General features: G+C 36.9%; 1 long non-coding RNA gene across 1 annotated transcript; it reads left to right on the forward strand.

Moving 5' to 3' along the window:
* Positions 1 to 1,399: 1,399 nt before the first annotated feature.
* On the forward strand, positions 1,400 to 26,242 carry LOC138916043 (uncharacterized). The gene is made up of 3 exons (XR_011422676.1): positions 1,400 to 1,565; positions 19,734 to 19,813; positions 24,121 to 26,242. It is a non-coding gene; the product is annotated as an uncharacterized lncRNA (long non-coding RNA).

Raw genomic sequence — 26,242 nt, forward strand, 5'->3', positions numbered from 1 at the left:
GAATAAAAATATAGAAATACAGTTATTCATTATTTATATGAAATTCAAATTTAATTGATATTCTGTGCTTTATCTGGCATCGCTACCAGGTGATGTTCAGGAATCATGCTTTTAACTCACACTTCAGGTGGTTTTTGTTATAATGTTTTGAGTAGAGGCTCTGAGCAGTTTCCTTTTTGGCCAAGCATACCAATCACTGTTCCAAGTGGCCCTTAAAAATGCTCAGATCAGCTGCATCAATGTCACCAATCTCACTGCTCGTTAACTATTTACCATGTCTTGTGATCATAATCATGCAGATTGTTAAGCATATGTTAGATGCATTTAGTTCTATCCTCTGTTGGTTACAGCACTAAACTCTCAACTTACAGTTGATCTTCAAATTTTGTAGTTCATAACATAGTCTCAATTTTAAAAATTAGAAGGAAAATTTTACAGGACATCCTGGAAGCTGTAAAAGTGGGTCTTTGGAGGTAGAATGTAACAAACAATTTTTGACCTTGAATTTATGACATCACTTAAATCAAGCTGATTAATGATACAATGTGGTGAACCTTGACTCACAGTTTTGTCCTGAGAGGATCCTCAGCTCTGGAATGTGCTGCTTCTCTTTGTCCAGTGAAACATGAGCTTCTTGGCTCCAAGGATATATTCATGGGCCAATTGTTTACAAAAACATTTGCCTGAGGGCTTGAAAGTAGGAGCCCAGATGATGGATGGCATCTTAAATGTGTTTGCCACGTATTAATCCCAGGAGAATCAGTAATGGAAACATTTCAAAAATTAGGCATATTGGTTGATGAAAAATTAGCCTCAGATATTTTGAAGTTTTGACATGTCAATGATTCCCAGATTCCTAAACTCAAGGTGTGAGAAACTAATGGCCAAAAATATAGAGATGGATTTAATAAACATAGCTCAGTCCAGTTTCAATAGCCCAGAAGCCCACAAAAATTTCAGGGCTTGATTTCTCAGAACTTTCATGACCTTTGGGAGCCTTCCATTAAAGAAAAGTCAAGCAGATTTACTTTAAGTAATTCCAGGCTTCAGCTATAAATAAAAGGACTCTTTCACAAACATCAGAGATCTTTTAAAGTTTTTATTTTAAAAGGTCCAAATGTTCTGTAGGGTTGTTAAATTATTTTCGTAGATTTGGAGAAGGTTTTGGCTTCTCGGGGCTAATACTCTGGGAATGATGGAAGACGTGCTGGGAGACCACCCCTCCCGCAGAGCCTCATGTGGAAAGGAAATACGATATGAGATTGAGATAGTTTCCTATTTTGGGTCAGACTAGTACTTGAAATCCACACTGATCCCATAAGACTGTACAGAATGATTGGCCCCTGAAACGTCATTATACTTTTTACCTTCAGACTTAGTTCAGACTTGGGATGATAGCTTTCCCCGCCCCAAACCTCCAATGGTTTAACTCCTGCAGGAACGAACAAGATTCCTTTCCCAGAAAAATGACTCAGTGTTGTTTTCATCCTTCACAATATACTGGGGATTTGGATTCTCCAATATGCTGTAGAACACAGGAGTTCTGAGCTGAAACATCCTTAACGGTATGTGGAATGTGAGCGAGAACTTTTGTTTAGTAGTAAAATGACAAATTTCTGAGAGGGAGTCTTGCTGTATCTTAGACAAACTTCCTAATATCATTGGGCATCTTCAATAAATGTCTGGACTGCATAATCTCTAAAACTATTTCCAGCTCTAGATTGTTAGCTCTCCGTAGCAGTATAAGAGTTGTACTGCAGCCTCAATGGTTCTCTGCTTGAAAAGTTCAATTGGAATTGTTTTTAATAATATTTCTTTGCAAAAAAATATTCTAAATATGATAATGAATAAATACAAAACTATAAATAAATAAGCACAGGATGAGCCTCATCCCATGACATGTGTATATTGGCAAGTAGCCAGAGAAAATATTCTTTTCTAACACATTCCCTGAAGACGCACTACAACTTTACACAAAGAGGAGAAATGGGCTTAATCTTTCCCTTTCCCACTGTCAGTGTGATTAAAGTTTACTGATACAGGTGTAATTTCAATTTAATATCTCTTCTAAAATCAAGTTTCTTTTAGGATTTTCATTCTATCAATGAATAAGATTTCTGGACACCAGGTCCAGATTTCTGGTGTCCAGAAATCTTGGGTAATAGACAAAGAAACACCCACCACCACCTGCTAGTAGTATGAGCCTGGGAAAACCATATAAACTCTTGGAGGCACAATTCCTTCATCAGCAGCATAGGAATGATTCAAGACAGCCTGTCTGTGTGTGTGTGTGTCTGTGTGTGTGTGTGTCTCTGTGTGTGTGTGTCTGTGTGTGTGTGGATGTGAAGCTCTTAATTAATAAATACATGTGAAAGGTTTCTTAACCATAAAGTAACTTATTTTTATTGTAGAATTCATAGAGTACGGGATGTTTCATCAGAGACCAAAGAATAAAGACATTTTGCCTATTTATCTGAGTGGCAGAGAGGCTATTGGAAGCAAAGGAATTGATAAACTTACATGACAATAATATATGCTTTGAAAAAAGGAAAAGGCGTATTGGTCAAGTCAGTCCTACAAGATGTAAAAGCAACATTAATTTTCACAAGCCATGAAGTCCAGCTCTTCTTTGAAAGAGTGAGAATGTTTTAAAATGTAGGTTTTTATTATTATTTGGGTATGGTGAGGCTAACAGATCACGAGACAATTGGCACTGAAAACATAGCTTGTTACTCGTTGTTTCCAAGAAGAGGAGGAATGAGGGGCATGCCATATCACACAGGACCACACAGAAAAGCGCCAGACCTGGGAAGGAGACAGAGGGAGGGAGGGGAAAACACGGGCTAGAGCCTTTATTTTGGTTTCTGTGAGCAGGAATTGGCAAGGCAGTGTAGGCAGGCTGAGGACTGGTTAGTCTGAATAATTTCAGCGGATTCAGGGGCATGGGGCTGTCCCTAGCTGTCTGGTCTGGCCCCTGGCCTTGGGGTGATGCCCTAAGGTGATTAGAGTAGGAGAATAGTGGCCCTGTGTGAGAGCCCAATAAAGGAAATGGTGACCATGTGGACTCTGGCTTGGTTAGTTTGCACACGAAAGGTGTACTCACAAGCTTGATATTGTTAGTGCCATTGAGTTGATTCTGACTCCTAATGACCCTGTGTAAAGTGGGACCTTACCTGGTCTTTTTGTGCCATACTCTTACCTTCTGGCACTAAGTCAGACAACTCTCTGCTGCTATTCAGAAGGTTTTCATGGCCAAGTTTTTCAGAAGTGGGCGGCCAGGTCCTTCTTCCCAGTCTCTTAATCTAGAAGCTTCACTGAAACCTGTCCACCACTGGTGACCCTGCTGGTATTTGAAATAGCGGTGGCATAGCTTTTAGCATCACAGCAACATGCAGCTGCCAGAATATGATAAGTGACAGATGAGTGGTGTGGTTTTCTAACTGGGGAACAAACACCACCGCAGTGAGAGTGCCAAATTTTAACCTCTAGACTACCAGAGCTGGCTACTCACAAGCTAGTCTTTTGCTTTCTCTAGGAATTGGCTAGCCCTGGGAAGAGCAGTCTCTCCACGGTCAGCAACGCCCCAGATGTCAAAGCATCAGAAATAAGAAGGCATGATTAATACAGAGAACATTTGATGAAAGAGAAATTGTATCTATCAGAAACGTGCCAGTGTTCACGGTTTTACAAAAGACAATTCAAACATAATTTATATCAAATAAGTAAATAAGCCATATGCAAAGAAATGTTTCAGAATTTCTCACTCACTTTGTAACTATCCAAAAATTCCAGTGACTATGGTCATCCTTGGAGTGGTTATCTATGTGTGTATGTCCTCTACACCTATTGTATAGGTCTGATGCAGATCTGATTCTGATTGTATGGGCTAGCATTGCAGCAAATAACTGAAAAAGAATATGGAAAGTTATCAGAGAATATATTCCCTAGTTGCTGCTCCAGGCCAGGAATCTCTTGTTTTAATCGTAGCATCCACAGTAACTTGAAGACTGCTTGCTATAAATGTTGAGGGGATATTTCCTCAATTGTCTTGAAATGACACCTGAAGAGCTTTAAAGAACATAAGATAAATCCAGTTGGAAAAACATTGACAGTTTGAGGTGTTTGCAAGATGGCCAGAGGGAGATGTGTAGTAAATAGCTAACTATACAAGGTTTGGAGCTCTCAAGATAGGTGTCCTAAAGATAGAGACTAAGATGTATCATACAATAAGAGTAGAACACTAGGAGAGAAGAAGGTTGAAGACACAGTCTTGGGGATTATTTCACATGCCAAGCACAGTCTCAAATGCTCTATCATGGGAATGGGGCTTACGGGGGTGGTGCAGTGCACAACCTTCCCCTGTACATTGCACCTGTTTGCACTGCACAGCACAGAGTAGAGGCTCCAAAGAAGATTCTGAAGGGAAGGAAGGAGAGCATAAGAATAGCCAGAAAGGAGAAAGGGGAAACTGCATGACAACAGACTCCATTTTTCAAAAAAATTAGGCAAAACATATCTTATAGTGAAATATCTTCAGATACTCTCACTTCCTTCAGATGAATGTGACCCTCTTTTCCTTGGAAACAAACAGTGTCAATACCATGGTTTAAAGAGAAAGAGATTCTTGTAAGGAATAACAAAAAAAGACTGCGTGTAAACAAAGATATTATTTAACCGTGGGTGAGTATTTCTCTTCATCATGATGATGCTTCTACTATTCTTTTAATCTTTTTTTTTTTTTTTTTTTTTTTGAGGAAGAGTAGCCCTGAGCTAACATCTGCCAATCCTCCTCTTTTTGCTGAGGAAGGCTGGCCCTGTGCTAACATCCACGCCCATATTCCTCTACTTTATACGTGAGACACCTACCACAGCATGGCTTTTGCCAAGCAGTGCCATGTCTGCACCTGGGATCCGAACCGATGAACCCCAGGCTGCCGAGAAGCAGAACATGCAAACTTAACTGCTGCGCCACCGGGCCGGCCCCCAATACCTATTTTTAATATTGACCCATTCAAATAATATATTTGGATTGTTTTAACACATTATTTCATTTCCCCTATCACCACACACTTATTTCTCCCGATTTATATGTAATAACGTAACTATATACAGCCTTTACTTGCTAAAGAAAGGCTTTTTTGTCACTTTGAGTTTTCTTAAAAGTAATTTTTTGTAAAGACTCAACCACTAATCTCCAACTTTTTGTTGTACCTTAAATGCATTGATTTTGTTATTTTCCAAATTTTTATTTATTTATATTTAAGATTTTATTTTTTTCCTTTTTCTCCCCAAAGCCCCCCGGGACATAGTTGTATATTCTTTGTTGTGGGTCCTTCTAGTTGTGGCATGTGGGACGCTGCCTCAGCGTGGTCTGATGAGCAGTGCCATGTCCGTGCCCAGGATTCGAACCAACGAAACACTGGGCCACCTGCAGCGGAGCGCGCGAACCTAACCACTGGGCCACGGGCCAGCCCCTATTTTCCAAATTTTTATTCAGATTTCTTTGTTACATTTTTTTCTATTTAATGTTCTCTAAGTCTCCCTGGCCCTACTATATTCTTTTGAAACATCCTATACCAAAAAAAAAAAAAAAAAAGAATCTCAGCACTTTCTTGTGGCCTTTTAATTGCAAGTTCGTTTGTCTTTCCCACTCAACAGAATACTCTGATGTCAAGAGCTCTATGTCATGTCCCCACTGTTGTGTCCCGAGAATCTAGCAGAGTATCTGGTACAAAGGAGATGTTCAGTAGATCTGAAGTGAATTAATTAGAGAACAAAGAATGAACGAATGAATAATCTCAAGTGAAGGACCAGTCATTCGATGGTGGGTGGAATCACTGAAATTAAGTTTTTTATGATAACGAGGATGCAATCAGTATAAAGGATGATGATGTTGGAAGTAACATATTTTCCTAACTGCATCAGTTAATGCTTAAAAGCAATAAACAATTCTTAAGAAAACCCTCAGAGCAAATATTTTGGTTGTCCAGAATGGGGAGGAGCTGCCCACCTAAGCATTTTAAAATGACAATGCTGACGGTCTTTTTCCACAAGAAGTGTGCCAACTCTGAGAAGACCTATGAGTTGTATCATTGATTTTATGCAATTCTTGTCCTTGAAATTTATTTTCATTATAAGTCTTTAATTCTATGTAAATCAAAGGAGGGCAAAAACCTAAACATTCCAGCAATGGACTTCAAACTATATATTTAATTTTTAAACATACTTTAAATCTTGCACAAATCTTAGCTTTCCTAATACACTGATGTAGTCTGTGCTTTTTCTTGCCAATTTTACTCCATGTTGGTTTACTTGGCACTATTTCAAGACTTTTTTGGAATGTAAGCAGACGTTTCCCTATTTTACATTAATTGAAGGTTGTTTTTTTTTTTTTTTTTACCACAAGTAGTTATTTCCTATTGATTTTTGCTATCAAATTGTTTCTGAGAACAGTGAACTGAAAATTTGGTCAAGCTGGGTCAAGTCTTAAAAACTTGCTCTGCCTCCAAATTCATTCCCCTTATTCTCACTGAGTTTATTGAGGTAAAATTTATATACAATAAAATTCACAAATTTTAAGTGCACAATTTGATGAGTTTTGAAAAATGTATACTTCCATGGGTACACATTCCTCTGTGACACTTTGTAGCCCATCTCCTTCCCCAAGCCCTAGCCTCCAGCAAACTCAGATTTACTTTCAGTCACCAAGGTTTTGCTTTTTCTAGTAATGCTTCATAAGTGTCTATATTCGGCTTCTTTCACTTAGCATAAGGACTTTGAGATTCATCCATGGTGTGTGTATTAGTAGTTTGTTCCTTTTTATTAGTGAGTAGTATTCCATTGTATAGATACACCACAATTTGTTTACCCATTCACATGTTGATGAACATTTGGGTACTATCAATGATTTGGCTATTGTTAACACTCATATATAAATATATGAGTGGACACATGTTTTAATTTTTCTTGGGTAAATACCTAAGAGAATCCAGTTAGGGATTGCTGGATCTTATGGTAAGTGTTTGTGTAACCTTATAAAGAACCTCCAAAATAGCTGTAGCATTTTGTCATTCCCACCATCAGTCTATGAGAATTCCACCAACAAGAATAGAAAGAAGTTACATTGGGTAGAATTCTCACAAGGAGAAAAATCCACCAATTAATAGTAATAGTTTGAAAAACTTTGCCAATTCTGCCTCTCTTTCAATTGATTGTTTTTTGTCCTGATTTTGGATCATATTTTCCTGCTCTTTTGGATGCCTTGTGATTTATGATTAGATTGTGAACAATGTGAACCTTACTTTGTTACTTGCTCGATTTTGTTGTATTCCCTTAAACAGTTTTCAAGTTTGTGAATGTGGCTGTTACTAAGAAATCGCTTGACCCTTTTGTGACTTGCTTTTGAGCTTTGTTAGAATGGATTCACAGCAGACTTTAGGCTAAAGCTGTCTTAACTCCATTACCAAGGCAATATTCTTGTGAAGATTCAACCCAATTCCCCAAGTATTATGAGGACTTTCTATTCCTTTCTGTGAGAACATAAACTACTTCCAGATCTGTTTAGATTATTGACTTCCAGTGTTTTTTTCCCCACACCAGAGTAATTTTTTCTAGTATATGCCACAGATAAGTACTCAGTCAAAAACTTGAGGAGTTCTTATTCTATGCAACTTCCTCATCTCTGTTCCATAAATTCTAGCCATCATGGATTCTCCACTTCCCAATCTCTGTTTGCACAACTAAGTGGTACTTCTGGGCTCTGTTTGGGCTTCTTCTCAGCTCACTGGAGCCTGAGAACAGCTGTTAGTCAGGAAGCTGAGGCAATTATAACACTTAACTTCATTACTTTTTCTTCTTCCGGTGATCATGGTCCTGAGGTGTCTATAGTCCAATGCTGAAGAGAGATGTTTCCTTTTTGGGAGTGTAGAGTCTGGTTTTCTAGATGTTTCTGACAGTAGAGTAAATCTGGTTCCTATTACCATATTCAAAGCTAGGAAATTTTCTCACTTCACTTTTGAATTAAAAAAACTTAGTTATGAAATAATGTGGTGAGCTGTAAGTAATATCAATATGGAATAATAATGTCTTAATTATTATGTAATACATTTTTCCAAATTATTCACAAAAAACAACTCCTGGGACAGATGTTTAAAGTATTCACCTACTTGTTGGATTTCTCAATGTAACATGATTAGAACAACTTTTATTTGTGTTGCAATATGTTTCCCTCATAGGCATTCTTCTTTAACTTTTACTTCTTTCCAGAGATTTTTAATTGATAAGTTTGGAGGGGGATATAATTTTGATATGCAATTCTTCTTATCTTATAGCCTATCCTCTTTAACTGAGCGATATGTAATAGTCAAGTTTAACCTAAGTTTTAACATCTAAAAGAGGAGTGCAACCCTGTAATAAATGAATAAAACAGCACCTGGCTGATTCTGACCTTTCTCTTCTCCATTAGTTCCACTAAATTTTCCTCCATAACCATTTTTCTTCTGCTTATTCTTTGATATAATTTATTTTTTTCTGTGGATCCTCCTCATATTTGCTTTAGCATTGTTACAGTGCTCTAACAAATAAATTGGTTTTTGGAGGGACTGCCTGGGCTGCGTCTCAGGAAGGTTTTTAGGTAGGTTTTTATTCAAGGAGTAAAAGTGTTCTCAATGCTTCATTAAATTTTCCTCCCCATATGTGATAGAAGAGACCAGTGGAATTGGAGTTCGGATTATGAGGAAATGTGAGTTTGTGAGCCTGAAATGTGTATCAACCCCAGTACAAGATAGGTGAGATGGTTAAGAGATGAAAAATTGGAAATTTTAAATATATCCTATGATGCATTCATTTCCTACTCTTCAAATCTGAATTTTCTTCTGTTTTCTTTCTATATATCCCCAGTAAGAACTAATACTTTAGTATTAGCCGATAACTTTAAATGTGGATATCATCAATAATAAAAGTCTCATTATGAAAACTTATTTCCACTTCCACACACTTGAATGGGATATCTACCTTTTAAATAACCTCTGTTAAAATTGTAAACAGTCAACTTAGCTATTGTATCTTTAGTTGGAAATTATTTCAGCATTCTATATTTTGATAAATGAAATGTTTACACCAAACCAAACAAAAAGTACAAATCAGAACAGAAAGCACAGAAAAAAATGGATGTGTAGGAATCTTGATTTATGACAAATCTGTTATTTCAAGGCGAAGAGAGGGAATCCCATAGCTTAAGTGCGATAAGTGACTACTCACACAGAGAAGAATCATGTTAGAAATTTACCTCTCAGTGCAGAAAAAATAAATCTCCAGATCTACTAAAGACAGAAATGTGAAAGACAAAACAGTAAAACATTTTTTTAAAAATTGGAAAATACCATTTTGGGGGGTAGAGAAGAATTAAGAAAATAAAATTGCACACACATACACACATACAAAGCATGAAGCATAAAGGAAAAGTTCAATAAATTTTACACTAAATTATCCTAAAATTAAAATTCCAGAACAACAAAAATACCATGAATAAAGATGAGACAGATTGGAAAGTCATTAAACCTATGAAAAAGATGTACAATCTCACAAGTAGCAGGAAAAAAACAATTAAAGCCACAACGAGCTTTGATTTGTAAAAATCAATAAGATTTCTAAAAAAAAGTCTTTAAAAAAAACTTCATGCAAATGTTGATAGTAGTTTTATTCACACTTCCTAAAAAGTGGAAGCACCCAAGATTTCCTCAATAGGTAAATAAACAAATTGCAGTATAAACACTCAATCAAATACTGTTCAGTGATAGGGATTGAGCTATAAATGCACACAACATAGATGAATCTTAAATGTCTATTGTTAATTGAATCAATCCATTCTGAAAAAGATTACAATACTGTGTAATCCCAGTCATAAAACATTCTGAAAAAGACAAAAATAGAGAGAGAGAAGTTGTGTGCATGTGTGTGGGGGGGAGGGGTTGTTGAGTAGGTAAAGTACAAGGAATATATAGGGTGGTGAAATTATTCTGTACGGTACTGTAATGGTGGATATACAGCAACGTACACTTGTCAAGACCCATAGAACTTTGCAGAACAAAAGAGGAACTTTAATGTGTGCACAATAAAAAAATAATCAACTAGAAAGTTGAATCATCTCAGAATGGAATGCAGACTGTGACAAGAGACTATTATAAATGGATGACAAAGTCTAACTGAAGGAGTGGGGATAGGGGCACTGACTTCAGCTTTGGACATGACAAAAATGTAAAGTATCACCTCACTCCGGTCAGAATGGCTATAATTAACAAGACAGGAAACAACAAATGTTGGAGAGGGTGTGGAGAGACGGGAACCATTGTTCACTGTTGGTGGCAGTGCAAACTGGTGCAGCCACTATGGAAAGCAGTTTGGAGTATCCTCAGAAAATTAAGGATAGATCTACCATATGATCCAGCTATCCCACTGCTGGGTATTTATCCAAAGAACTTGAAAACACAAAGGCATAAAGATTCTTGCACCCCTATGTTCATTGCGGCATTATACACAATAGCCAAGACGCAGAAGCAACCTAGATGCCCATCAAGGGACGAATGGATAAAGAAGATGTGGTATTTATACACAATGGACTACTACTCAGCCATAAGAAATGACGAAATCCTACGGAATTTCTTTCTCTGTCCTCTACACTAGCAGCAATTTTAATAATATTTTAAATATTCCAAATTGCTGTGAAGGAGCAAATTAATGTCCAATATAGATTGAGGAGGGTGACAGGAAAGATCAAGTGAGACTAGATAGTAATACAGGATGATAATATTTATTTCAGTTAATAGGACACGGCTGGGGAACTCACATAAACTGAAAAGATGACTCATCTTCTGGGGAAAAACTATATAAGAACAAAGGGCTAATGGAGCCAGGACAGTAAACCCTTCTACTTTCTCTGCAGCATCTAAAGGAGGGCACTGGTGGGGCATGGGGATTGGGAGAACCCTCCTGGACTGTCTGCTGCCTATGGGTGGGGAGCTGTAAATTGTCGCTGTTCCCAGAAGCTTCAATGGCACCCACCTCCAGGCCCTTGCTACAATTCGATCTTGTTTAGCTCAGTATTAAGATCTGCGCTGTTGGGGCCCACTGGTGGCGCAGTGGTTAAGTGCCCACATTCCACTTTGGCCGCCTGGGGTTCGCTGGTTCAGATCCCAGATGCATACATGGCACCGCTTGGCAAGCCATGCTGTGGTAGGCGTCCCACATATAAAGTAGAGGAAGATGGGCACGGATGTTAGCTCAGGGTCAGTCTTCCTCAGCAAAAACAGGAGGATTAGAGGCAGATGTTAGCTCAGGGCTAATCTTCCTCAAAAAGAAAAAAAAGTTCTTTAAATTTTAAAGAAAAAGAACTGCGCTATTTCGAGGGCTTTAAAAGAGGAAAACCAGAAAGTGTGCCAATAACACTAAGTAAAATTTATAACCTTTCCCAAAATGATCCTGCTGACCTGCTTTCCCTTGTGTTGCCCTTTATTAATATCTTTCATTTTAACCAGCTAACTGAAAAAATAAATTAATTATTTCCTATTGCATGACCTGACATATGAAATTAATGCCTGGTGGTGGTATTTTTTTAAGCTTTAATTACATGTCTTGCCAAGGGAAGAATTTATTATGTTTTCTATGAAAATTAATGTTTTTATAATACATTCTTCTTACAGTCAGTATAAATATTGAGAACTTTATGATACCTTGTTGTCTAAACTGAACTTTTCAGAATGGAATTCTGTTCTTCTTAGAATTTAAAGGGAAAGGTAAGAATTTTATCTCTTTATACTGATAATATTTTGCTTTAGAATGAGCCAAATGGTGTTATAACAGTATAAATGAGATGCAGAATAACGTTGCATAAAGTGCTGTGTACTCTATGATTTTTTTTTCTTTCTTTTCTTACCTTTCCTTTTTTTTTGGTAATTCAACTAAGAGTATAAGTAAAGGGAGTATAAAGTAAACTTTCTTTAAACACCTTTATTGAAGTATAATTGACATGCAATAAACTGCACATATTTAAAGTGTAAAATTTGCTAAGTTTAGGAATATACACAAACCCAAAACCATCACCACAAGATAATGAGTGTATCCATCACCTCCAAAACTGTCCTTGTTCCCTACTGTAATCCTTCCTGCCTCCTACCCCCTATTTCTAGGCAACCCCTTATAGCTGTTTACTGTCACTATAGATTAGTTTGCATTTTTTAGTATTTTATATAAATAAAATCATGAAGTGTGCACTCCTTTTTTTTCCCTGGCTTCTTTCACTCAGCTTAATTATTTTGAAGATCATCCACGTTGTTACACATACCAACAGTCCATTCCTTCTTATTACTAAAGAGGATTTCTGTGTTTGGATACCACAATTTGTTTATCCTCTCATCTGCTGATGCATATCTGGATCATTTCCAGATATCGGCTGTTACAAATAAAGCTTCTATGAACATTTGTGTCTAAATCTTTAGAATATCCTGTTAAGAAAATGAAAAGATAAGACACAGACTGGGAGAAAATATTTACAAGTGTTATATCTGTTAAAGAACTTATACCCTGAGTATATAAACAACTCTCAGAACTCAATAATAAGAAAACAGACATCCCAATAAAAGCAACGGGCAAAAGATTTTAGTGAGGACTTCACCAAAGAGTATAAATATAGCAAATAAACTTAGGAAAAGATGCTCAACATTATTGGTCATGAGGAAATGCAAATGAAATGCACAGTTAGGTACCACTATCCATCTATTAGAATGAGCAACATTCCGAGTGTTAGCAAGGATATGGAGGGGCTGGAGCTCTCATGACTCTCGGAAATTCTATCAATTCAATTTCCAAGCCTCTGTTTTTCATCTATAAAGTCGGGGTGATAATACTTCCATCTCTCGGGGCTGTTTGAAGATTACATGAGATGAGGGGTGTAGGGCCCTCACAAGCACCTGGCTCATGGCCAGCATTCACCAAATATTTTTCATTTATACTGTCAATAATTATTTGTTTAATTAAGTGTCAGTTACCAAAATAAGCTTCTAATAAAATTGACTGAGCTAATATTTTGCTGATGTAAATGAGAAATCTGAATTCTGGCAGATTTATATAAGCCTCAAACGCATTTTCATTTGGGCACAAATATTAAGAAGTACTAATAACTCTAATGAAAACCATTCAAATACAAAAGTTTGGACTTGCCCAATGGATATATAAAAGGGCCATCAAATATGAATTTATTAATTAGTGTTTCTCTGTCTTCACTTTATCATTAGCCATGATATAGTTCCTATTGTGGATTAATAATTTTTTGAAAATCCAATATCATATTTTTAGTGCATTTGTAGTTCTAAGTATGTAGATTTATGTTGTAAATTTCTTTGACTTTTCTAGTGAAAACCTTAAGACATATTGGCAGGTCAGAAGCTAAGTTCATGAGATACATATTATACAAATATAAATGGTTTAATTCCATTTTACTGCTTTGTGCTGTTCTTGCCTCATTCTAAAGTGTAAATACTTTGAATGACACAAAATAAACTGATTTTATCATTAAAAGAAACATCCAGTTTCATTTTAAATTGCCTCAATGTGGCACCTATGGTTTCGTCTTCCCAGCACATTTCTATCCCCTGCAATTATTGTGTCACATTGTGAGTACAAGATCATACTTCCTAAAATTGATTCCTGACTCTAAAATAAAATGTTGCTATAGTGTCCAGGCATTTAATGCAGAACTTCTTCTCTCCACTCTGAGATCCTGGGTGTTCAAGGCTCTGCCCCCTTCTCTACCCTCCCCCTGGGGCCCTCTCCTCCCACCAGAATTCTGCACCGCCTCTGGAGCCCACAATTCCCCAAGACTTAGCAAAACCATTGGTGCAAAGTTAAGTCTAATGAAATAGAGTTCCGTTAGTTAGACATCTGTGGACTACTTAGGACTGCCTAACATTTGTAATTTTATTTTACGGAAAATTGTACTTCATGAGTAAATTCTCCTTGAACTTCAAACTTTTAGCTTTCAAAGGAACATTAAGAACAAAATCTATTCTTGCCAGTGTCCTGCTTATATTGTATAATGCTTGTATTCAGACATTTCACTCAAAAGTCATATAATTGCAATCAATTGATCAATAAGTAAACCATCCTCAGGAGTCATACCTATAAAATCCTAAAGAACTACAAGATTAACGCTTTGAAATTGAGTTGCTCTCTTTCTAAACCTAAGGAATGCTTAGCATCACAGGCCATCATAGAGGACAATATCTGTACCTCTGAGAGACATGGTAAATAACACGCCCATGTGTTTTCACTGGGATGCTGAGTTCTGGTGGGACAGGACAACATTCTCTTCTTATAAACACAGGAAGAATAGCTAAGTTTTATGTTTTTTGTATTATAGGTAAAGAGAGGACTACATGAGGAAATTATTTCATCTAGATTGTCACCAAGTCAGAATTACAACGTCCTTTAAATAAGTTTTACTAGACTAAAAAATTTTGGAAACTATCATTTATCTGTTTCTTCCACTTTTCTCTTATAACTTTTGATAACCTAGGTACTTACAAAAATAAGTTAGTATATAATGAGGCAATAACTATCTTTTACCTGCTAAAACAGTGTCTTTGGAGGAATGTAAAAGAAAAATTCAACTGGTTCTTTTATTAATAATGTTTCTCCACCAATACAGACACTGACTTATTCTGGAAACTTCTCCAAACTACATTTTGTTAGCATTTTCATTCCTAGAACATGATCACGCATTTCTTTAGGCGCAGTTATGTAATTGCTCCCTAAGTGTTCCATATCTGTGTATTTAATCCGTCAAATTATATTGCTGTTTCTTTCCTCGGAGCGAGCATGACTTTTCTGACTTTTGCACATCCCCTTTGAAATAGTTCATCAATAGATACTTGAATTGTTTAACTGTTTAACGTTAAAGATAGGAAGACTATTAATATACTTTATAAAATTTTACTACTAAGAGTGAATAGTTGTGTTTATTTGGTTAGTTGTCCGGGGTGAAATGGAATGGCTATTTGACTGTTAGTAACGTGTGCTCTACTGCATCTGCTCTGTGCTATTGTCCATATGCTGTGCACACAGGCCGGGAGCAGGCACGGTGAGCTGCCCCGGCCCTCGTTCCCCAGATGCTGGCAGTGTTGCTACTGGTGCACACCTGAGGCCCTTGCCAGATATTGCCCTAAACCATGAGGCGCTGCCCAGCTGAAGGCTAACACCCTCCCTGGCAGCAGCTGTGTTTACTTCCTTCCCCAAATGAGGACAACTGGGAGGGAGCATCTCTGCTCCCCTAGCACAGAGGGCTCCTCTGGGACCTCCTTGGTAGCGTGTCACAGTTTTTCCTCTGCCCCTGCCTGCCTCCCCCACTCCCTTACAGGGCTGTTCCCAAGGCATGACTCAATAAATCCCCGGCACACAAGCCTCCCTCTCCTTGTTTGCTGCCTGAGAACTCAACCTGTGACAACCCTGTCTTATGATCCAAGAGAAAATATAATATGAGAAAGAAAAATAAGCTGTCCACAGTTGTCCAAACTTTGCTTCCAAAATATCTGATATTATTTGTTTCCTTAAGTGAAAAAGAACAGCAGCTCTGATGTTTCAATCCTTTTCTTTCTCCTGTGGTGGCTCAGTCCAGACACTCCCTTGTCAAGTATTAAAACTATGTGAATCCATTAACCATGACTTTAGAAACTCCTTACCCATAACATATGTGCCAAAACCAATGTACTGCTATCCATCACACAGAGCTGATGAATGAATATCGAATGAGACATATAGGACACTATTATACAATGAAAGAGAAAAATAAATCTATAGTAAAATACATTGGTAATACTTCCATTTGTCCTATGTGTAGCACAACCCAGAATTGGGGGTGAAAATATGATTACATCTATTCACTTTTTCCAGTTAATTTCTCAAACTCCAAGTTGCCCTTATTAGGAAATTCAGTGTCTCAATTTTGAGGCTGGGAAGGGATTCAAAGAGAAGTTAAACTATCATGTTTTATTCCTTTGAAAAAAAGTCTGAAGCAAATAGGATAAAATACTAATATACATTAATTCTCAGGGGGTGTACATGTGTATTTGTATTACTTTTAGTACTTTTCTATATTTGTGAAAATTTTCCTAAAAGATAGATGAATAACCCTAAAATCAGTAGAGCAAACAAGATCTAGATTCCCTGGGCACCCAGTAACCTCTGAAACAATTTTATTTAATTTTATGTATCGTAAATTGACTTATCTGAGAGCCAGTTCAGCCTAAATTCCTCTTGAAACCCCCTGAGCAGTAGTTGCCCAGGGTAGGCTTTATTATCATTGGGCCACAGACAGTGGCTGTGTCCCTCTCTCAGATCTGGCAGCTGAGGCATAGATGTCCTCTATTTGCCCTCAGCCCAGGAGCCTCTCATCCATCTGAACTGGGACTCCGTGCAGGACTTCCCTCCAGATGTGAGGGCCTGCTGCTCAGAATAAGATTTGTCCACACGCATCCTCCTCACCCCCTTCTTTCTTGCTCCCCCTTTATCTTGCTTTTCAACAGTCTTCAATTTGCACGTCAGGGCCAAAGTTTCCCCTGTTTTTATCTATTCAAATTTCTGTAGACCTCCACTCAGCAAGGTAAGAAGTGTGCAAACGTCCTAACAAACTAGAAAGAAGTGTGAACAAGTCTGCATAAAGAGCAGCCGTCCAGACACTGAACGTGGCATGCAGAGCCAGACGCTCTTGTCCAGGACTTGTCGGTTTTGCATTCCAATTCCTCTGCAATATATCCCACACCTAAAAATTGAGCAAATAGAAAAAGGCTCTGAAAAGTGTCTGACTCATTGAGTCCACATATTGTCACATATTAGGTCTGCTTGAGGAATATCCCTTAGGCCCAAACTCAGAAAGTTTTTGCCTTATTTTAGATACAATTTTACTAAGCCTGTTAATCTGGGTTTCATGCCCTCTGAATTTACATTAAATTGGATGAGCCAAGAAAGATGTAATAATAATGTAATAATAATAATAATAGTTTAACCAGACACAGGAGAAAAGGCTGAAATTTTCTGAAAATCAGTAGTATGAATATCAATAAAACAATGATATGGAGCCACTTAGTATAGAGACTCAGGGTTTTAAAAAACTTAATAGAACCTAAAGACCTCTCTGTATTGCAGCACAATATAATAGCAATAAGATAAAGCAAAAAATAACTAGTTAATACAGTGATTAATAAATCAAAAAAATCTAAAGTACATATTGGAAAATCTTCTATCCACCCAAACTGATAAAATTAAAATACATGCTTAAACCTGTCTAGAAAACCTGATTACAGAGAAGTTTTTCCAATTCAAGTCTAAACATGTCATTTCTGCACTTAATTTTTTTCCATGGTTTCTGTTTCCACAACCATGGTCTCCAAATAGGGGTGTATGTACCTCAGGGGGAAAAAATAGACAATCCTTTGGCGTGTAGGAAGAAAATATTGAAATAGTTACATTTATTACACTCTATTTATTATATTTAAAAAGAAATTCATTAAACTGTATTGATGCATCATATGCAGGTAGGCCCTAGCGCCCTCCTCCAGCTCCGTGGTAAACAGTCACATAAAGGATTCAGAGGCAGGATCTGGGTGCCACAGCACCGTCTGATCAGGATGCTCATGCTCTTTCATTTACTTTCAATGTATTGCAATGAACCGCAGTTTGTATGTGTCAGCAAGGGAATTTATCATTACTTAGTTATTACTAAATCTAAGAAAATGAGCACCTTGTTTAAGAGCATTCCCCCGAAAAAAACATTGTTTGCAGAGAATACTAATAATGTAAGCACAAGAGAACAATTAAAACACTGCAGATCAGAAACACCTTCTTCCCTGAACACAAGCTTTCTCCCAGCCACATCACAAGGAAAAGAGAAGGGTGATCTGGTAAGTTTTAAGAAGATGCTAGGCAAAAAAGTTCAAAATTATCAAGAAGATTATTAAAAATACTGATTTCCATCTGCCGTTATGGATGAGCCTCCAAGCATAGATTTCGCCTTGAGATGCCAACTGATGACAGTAGAAAGCTGTCCCGATTAGCAAGCCCCTTAAAACTATATTTTATTTTTTCTTTAGTGTATCCCCTTGAAATGTCTATGTTTTTATTTGTGTTTAGTAATGTACATCATTCTCTCAACAGCTATATATTAAGAGTCCTCTCTGTGCCAGGTGCTATCATGGACACTTGAGAGATATCAATAAAGAAAATAGATGTTTTAAAAACTGCCCTTATGGGGGTCTGCCCCATGGCTGAGCTCAGTGTGCTCCACTTCTGGCCTGGGTTCATGGGTTTTGATCCCCAGTGCAGACCTACAGTACTCATTAGCCATGCTATGTTGGTGACCCACATTCAAAATAGAGGAAAATCGGCACAGGTGTTAGCTCAGGGCTAATCTTCCTCAAGCAAAAAAGGAGGAAGATTAGCAACAGATGTTAGTTCAAGGTGAATCTTCCTCAGAAAAAACGAACAAACACTGCCCTTATGGAGTTCACATGCAAGTATATAAATACATAAACATACATATATTAAGGAGTGCTTTTATTTTTAACAAATTATGTGTGTGATCTACAAAGTTTGGATGCCACTGGTATCCAAAGGAATGACTTGCATGGCATGCAAAAAACTTCCTACCTATGTGACTTTAATTCTCGCCATTTATAGTCCCAAACTTCACTTCCCTGTAATTGTGATGCATTTGCATTTCTTCAAACATTTTGTTACACTACTGCTCTCCTCACTGTTCTGCATATCTCTTCTCTCTGGCTGGAGTGCTTCATCTCCCCTTTATTTCCCTTATCTTCTTGTTTCTCACATCTCCTTTATTATCCTTCAACATCCAGCTCAGTCCCCTCCTCAGTGTAACCACATGTGATTGTTCTCCAGAAAGAATCAATTCCTCGTCTATGCCTTCCATCACTGTGCCCTGTATCAAAGTCCATATTGCAATTACCACACTGTTCTAACACCATTTGTTGATATAATCATGATCTCCCTGAGGGAGAGATTACATCTTATCCTCTTTTTTATCTCCATGACAAGTACCATGTCTGGCACACAGTAAACCCTATAAATATTTTAAGGGAATTGTATCAAACAAATCTCCACATAGTTTTCAGATAACTGAAGTTTCACTTTTTTTGTTTCGTCAAAGAAATTTAATTAAGGGACTAGACTTGCTGGTTTTCCAAGAGAATATGTCTCTGGTCAATTTGAAGTTAATAGATGTATGTGTATCATGTGCTTTCTTGATTTTACAATATCTAAAAGCATTAACCTGCTTCTTGTTTGGTAACGTTTGTTCCACAAAAAAAATTGGTTATAAATTTTTAAGGTAGACTAATATGCTAACATCATATGGAGCAAGATTGCTAGAAGTTGCATATAACTTTTTCACTTCTGGGAAGCAAGTTGAGTTAGAGGGTCAACATGCTTCTGGTGGTGGCATCTCACTTCCTTACTAATTTTATTGAAAAGTCACTTTGAAAAAGATGACTAAAGAATGCATGCTTTACAGCTATGAATACTGATAATGTCTGCAGAATTGCAGGAACCCAAGTTATGTAGACTTGAAAACACCAAATAAATTTCAACAGCCAAGGCTTTCATTCAGCATTTTGATGAGCTGTTTCTTGCCTCTGGCTAAACTGTCCATTCTATCGCCTTTGCTGTTGCAGACCATCTTGATCTCCGTGCCAAAATGGATTTCAAAAGACTCCAAGGATCTATTCATCTATTCGCCAAGGAAGAAAACATTGTGGGTAAACCACTAGGAATTTAGAGATGAACTTTACCTGGTAATTTTAGCCACTTAATGCCAAATCCACAAGTGAAAGAGGGAGAGAGAGAATATTAACGAGATTCAGCTGCTACCATGGTTGCAATAAAAAGTATGCAGAAAGGAACAGGAAATGCCCATCAGAAAATATGCTAGGACGCAAGTTCTTTTCTTCTCATTACTTTGACAATAAATCTTAATATTTTCCAGAAATTTGGATGAATATGATAAGCAACTATGTTTACAGTAATGTGATTACATTTTTTAAATTAGAAACAGCAAGAAGGTTATGTATTCTCTGCTATTTTGGGAAAGAATGAACAACTAAGGGGACTGGTATCTATAGAAATTGCAAACTACTTCTGGTCCCTTTAATTCCTACCATAGCTGAGACGAAGGAAAATCTTGTCTGAGCTATCTTACTCAATTATTCTCTTCCTGGTGTTGAGTTAGTTCCATTGCCCCATTGAAATCCTTTATAATGCTACATTTCTTGTGTACTTCATTCACATCTCAAATATGAATCTTCTACTCGTTACTTCAGTGTGTGGTACTTTGGTTTGATAGAGACATGGCATTTTAATCATTTAGCATCTGGTTTATTCATCATATGGTAAACCATGCTAAGAGTTACTTCCTGAAATTAACCTTTTACCGTGGCCCAAGTACAGAGTAGCAAACTATATTTTAAAATATGTAAAAACAAATTTTCTAGCCAATATTATAACTAATGATATAAATAAATCAACATGTGCTTTTGTAGTGAATTATGAGCATAGTAAAGGAAAAACGCAAGGGTGGCTGTCAAAACAAGTTAGATCAGTGGCTTTATGCAGGTTTTTCCTTCAATAGAATTCTTTCATTATATGATATCTAATGTCAAAAGCCACTAAATAAAATAGATCAAAGTGGAGCTCCTCTGGTGGGACCTGACTTTATGGGGCTGGAGTTCTTTCTCCTGAGGCCTCTCATTTGTCCCAACCATGTCCCCTGAGGAGCTGCCACTGAGCTCTATGATCCTAGAAATTTAACGTAAAACCTACTGTTTTAACGTATGAGATCTTTTAAGGCAATGGAACTAAAACTCCTAGGAAACTTACCATGTGCCAAGTATTTTATACATATATTCTTATAATCCTCAAATCAACTCTGTAGATGGGATATTTATCGTCATATTACGTCTAGGGAAGCTGAAATTTAACACGATGAAACAATTTACTTGGGCATGCCGCTCGTGAGTGGTGTAACTGAGATTCCAGTCCACATCTGTCCATTCTGAAAGCTTACTTCCTTTTAGTCTATCACCTGCATTTCTTAGAAAAATATAAATGAGTGGGAGAGAGATAGCAGTGCTGTGATTAGACCCTCCTATAAGAATTTGTCTTTATATATTGAAAAAAAAATTGTTTGCTGTTCTCTAGGTTAAAGACACTAAGTCACTAAGTTGGTAATTGAGAGCTGAACAGTTTGCTCTTTTGGGGTCTACGGAATGGTCACAGGCAAAATGGTTTCTTTTTAACCACAATCTATGTGTGCTCAGAAGTGTTCTTGGCCCTGACCATGGGTCGGGTGGTGGGGAACAATTTTTTCACTGCTAAACTGTCATGGAAATGTTGAGCAGTTTGTTCTCAAGCCTGGTTGCCCATTAATATCACCTGGGGAGATTTCAAAACAAAATGATGCCTTGGCCCCACCATTGGAGGGGATCTCATCATTGGTAGGAATTGGGATCTGGGCATTTGTGGGTTTTTTAAAAAATTTTTTTATTATTTTTTTAATTGAGGTAACATTGGATTATAACAATATATAGCTTTCAGATGTACATCGTAATATTCTAATTCTGTGTAGATTACATCATGTTCACCACCCAAAGACTAATTATAGTCCATCCCCTCACATGTGAGCCTAATCACCCCTTTTGCCCTCCCCGCTTCCCCTCTGGTAACCACCAATCCAATCTCCATTGCTATGTGTTTGTTTGTCGTGGTTTTTATCTTCTACTTATGAGTGAGATCATACAGTATTTGACTTTCTCCCTCTGACTTATTTCACTCAACATAATACCCTCAAGGACCATCCATGAAGATGTAGTATATATACACAACGGAATACTACTCAGCCACAAGAAATGGACATTTGTGTTTTTAAAAGTAACTTATAAGGTAGTCAGAGCTGATGTCAAGAAAAAACTCAGTTGGGGCAAGTTTAACTGTAGAGGTACAGTGTTGTCTGGGCTGTGATGGAGGAGAGGTTGGAAGGCATGGATGCGGGATCAGGAGTGTAAGAGAAGTGTAAAAGCGTCTTTATTTCTTTGTTGAAAAAAAGTTAGAAAGCTCACTAAAAGTTTTCAGAAGACTCTATCCAAAATGAGGTCTGTATCTACAATGATGACACACTTCTCACCTCTTGCTAAAGTTTCGACTTTAAGTGCCTATATGTTCAAAGTTTTAAACAGAGCAAGGAAACTTAGGAAACTCACCCATAGACAAAAGCAATTGAATTATAAATTACAGTTATGGATTTTCATCCTGATTTTCATCAAGTTTTAATTTTTCTAATGCAATAATATTTTAAAACATTAGAAAATCTTTTTAATAATTAAACTATTTTTATTATACAAAATATTATCTAATGGTTTAAAAATTAGCTCATTAGCTGTTCTGAACAGATGTTATTCTACATCATAAAAACAATGAGTTGTTCTGATCTTATTCATCCAACAATAATATTGGATAACAATAAAATATTTCTTTTCATCACAAATGTCTACTCAGTAAAAGATTAATGAAGATAATGGGTGACTAATGGATTATATGCAAGACATAACATTATCCTATCCAAACAAAAACTACCTAAACGAGTTTTTGAAACATAAGCTACTTGAAAACTTCAGAAGAATTTGTGGAAATGCCTCCTGTTTAAATAACTTTCTGTTGGTGATTAGAATATGAAAAATTAACATGGAATACAAATAAGTGGCATAAACATTTGACAAAAAAACCTAAAGCCTTAGTTTAATAAAGCATCTAAGTCTGTGAGGAAGACTACATCTAGCAAAGAATATACCAATTAGAATATACTTTCCAGCCAGGGTTTCTGAGCCTATGAATGTGCACAATGACATGAGGCAGTATATCCCAGGTTTCCAAATGTACATTCTATGTGTACCAAAGATAAAAAGGAGGTCTCAATAATTTTTCTTTCTTTGATTCCTCCTTAGCCTCACTCATCCCTTACTTTGCCACATGCTATTAATTATTCAACCCCACCTGTGAAGAAGGGACTTCCTTCACCAAATGCCACCCCCACTAATAAGAAAACCCTGAAATAGAGCCATTCCTCTTCCACTTATCTTTTTTCTGAATCTCTTCTTAAGAACTTCCCAATACTTGTACCACCCATGGCGATGGATCTAACTCAGAGATTTGCTCTATAGAAACTCTCCAGATAAGTTCAAGTATGGTATAAACTCAGTGATATATTAGTTTTATAGAATTTAGTCCATCACTTCATAAGTCTTTCTTATTGTTATTAATAATATAATCAAATTACACATAACAATTCAATATTTGAAAAATTACCGGGGCCAAATAGGCTTAATGCAAATTTTAATGTCTATTTTCCCACAATATAATTTCTTTCAGGTTTAATGTAGTATTTCCAAAGCCATAAACCTGGGACAACTGAAAGAACTAGAAAATTATAGTCACAAAAAAAAGCATGATTGAATTTTGGCTCTCCTGCTTCCTAGCTCTGTTGCCTTGGACAAGTCACAACTTCTCCGAGCCTCACTTTCCTTATGAGGAAGATGAGTGTAATATAGCCCCTCCTACTGCAAGAATCAAACAAAATCATTTATGTAGCAATGAGTAGCACGAAATAGAGTGGTATATAAATGTTATTATTATTAGCGTGTTGAGTGTGTCATGTTCATTTTGCTCTAACTTAATGGACACACTTACGATGTTCTAAGCGTCCAGTTGTATAAATAACTGTGTTCCCAATATTAAGACTGTAACTGCCAAGAAGCAAGAGAAGCAGAGCTCCTAACGTAACAGATCAGATACTCAATGAATGTAATTTAATAAATACCACGTTTTAAACTAGTTCTCAACAATTCACATGTAGAATTCCCAAAAAGCTAAGCCTGAATTTTAAGCTAGAAGGACAAGCAGTGATATTTATCATGGTGGGTTAGATACATTCATTGAATATTTGAGTTCTTTTGTGACCTTTTGGGGACTCCCTAAACATATAAGCCATGTGAATTCTTCCCCATTTTGTAGGTGAGAAAACTGAGAAATAGAGAATCTAGGTGATTCCCTGGCGATGGAACACGCGGGAGGTGAAGCTGTTGGAGCTCGGCCCCTCCCACTGCCTTCCCTGTCCAGGGGCCGGCAGTGCCTTCCCAGTTTGGATTCAGCCCCCACCTGATCCTTAACCGGTGTGTCCTTTCCTAACTTACCCTTCAAACATATGTGTTTCTGTTTGTAGTTGGATGTTAGTTCACATATTACTGGAACACTTTGTTTACTTGTTATATAATTAACTCTGTGGGATGTTGGAGTAGTAATACTCCCCAAAGATCATCAAAGAAATCATAAGTTCTTTAATGATAGTGTATATTTGGTTAATCACACAGAAATACTGTCTTGATTTTGTTTATATTAAAATTAATAATATTTGGAAAAGAATATCTGTGCCTATTTTGCTTGTCTGCAGCATACCAATACCCAACAAGTTTGTATAGAAACGTGTGCTGTCTAATGAGGACAATACTGGATCATAGAAAAAAGAGATCATCCTCGTTGCGGATATAGTTATAATCATCGAGACATTGCCTGAAAGCTTATTTATAAATTCATTAAGTTTTAGGCAGAATAATGCCAACTGTAATTTGTCACTTTGAATAGCAGGGACACTTCTGTTTACAGAGTCAGGAGAGTGTAAATGGGATGAGATTCCCTGGAAATTTTCCCCTTCTTTAATTTTAAAAGTCTGTCAGAACTTTCTTAGTTCCATTCCATCAAGTCATGAGCTTTCAATAAAACATCAATGGAAGAAAAAATGGGGGGGAAATTGAGTTAGCAAAGGGGATCCATCAGTCTTTTCTCAAGTTTCCTATCAACTTTTTTGGTTCAGCTTCACTCAGATCCTTTCTTAAGTCAAGAAAAAATTGCCTCATAATTAATATGATTACATTCATTTTGACAAAACAGAGTCCAACATTTAAAGTTACCCTAGGACTGAACTAGCCAAAAATAGTAGATTCAAGATGTACTGTTATTCAGTCACTCACTGAAATGCCCTAAAGCTTGACTTGTTGACCTTCACACGTACTCGGTTCTGTAGGACCCACTAGTTCTCACCAGTGGAGATTTACCATCACATGCCTGGTTTTGGTTGACAGCCCTGATTTGAAGTCTTGGCAAAACATAGTTGTTTATTCCAGAAGTTTTTGTCCTGGCTCTTCTAGAATTTTTCTTAAATCTACATAAAGACAATATTACATTAATCTTTTAAAAGCATGGGTGTATGGTGCTATGAAATTCTTGATGAATTTTATTTTCCACCATGGATTACATAAAATGCAGAAAATCAAGAAAAACTGGTCACTTGGCCTTACTAGGAAGTAGCGATTTGCGACCTTTTTCCCACATTGGGTTAGAACCCAGATACTGGGTGAGGCTGGAGTGTGAAAGACTGAAAACACACAGACCCTTGATTTCTGCTCGAAAGGCCAGATATTTCTGGTTGAGGACCCCTTCTAGTGCTTCATATCACCAGTCCATGGACCATGTGACACAATGCCATATTTGATGATATTCAGAATTTGTTTATCATTGTCATCCTCTGCTTATTATTATTGAGTGACAGATTTATGGCTTTAATTTTCTTAAACAGATATGAGAACACATCAGAAAACATTTTTCCAGTACATGTAATTAACCATAGGACCATTTTTTAATGTGTGATTTATTCAAATAGCTTTGAGTTTATAAATTTAGATTCACTTTAACCAAAACTTTTGAGAATGTACTATGTTGACACTAGAAGAGGTCATGTAGGCAATAATAAAATGCTCACCTGGTTCTCTTATTATGGTTCAGCAATAAGATATTTACACAAATAATTACAATATAAAGCAGAATGTCTGTTGGTTGCAATCAGGGAAATGTTTTTATTGTCCCCTCCTCATGTGACAACTTACTTAAACTTGTCCCAAGTGCTTTTCCTTTACATGTTTATAATGTATGCTGTAGCCTTTAACATTTGTGTGTACTTGAAGTAATCTAGGTTGTTATTTCTTTAAAGGCAAGTGTTTGTTTGTACTTTCCAATAGTTTCACATTTGAAGTGTTGAATTTTCTCCACTGGAAAAAAAATTAAAGTGAAATTGCTTACAAGA

Source organism: Equus caballus, chromosome 10, assembly GCF_041296265.1.
Source record: "Equus caballus isolate H_3958 breed thoroughbred chromosome 10, TB-T2T, whole genome shotgun sequence".
Taxonomy (NCBI): Eukaryota; Metazoa; Chordata; class Mammalia; order Perissodactyla; family Equidae; genus Equus; species Equus caballus.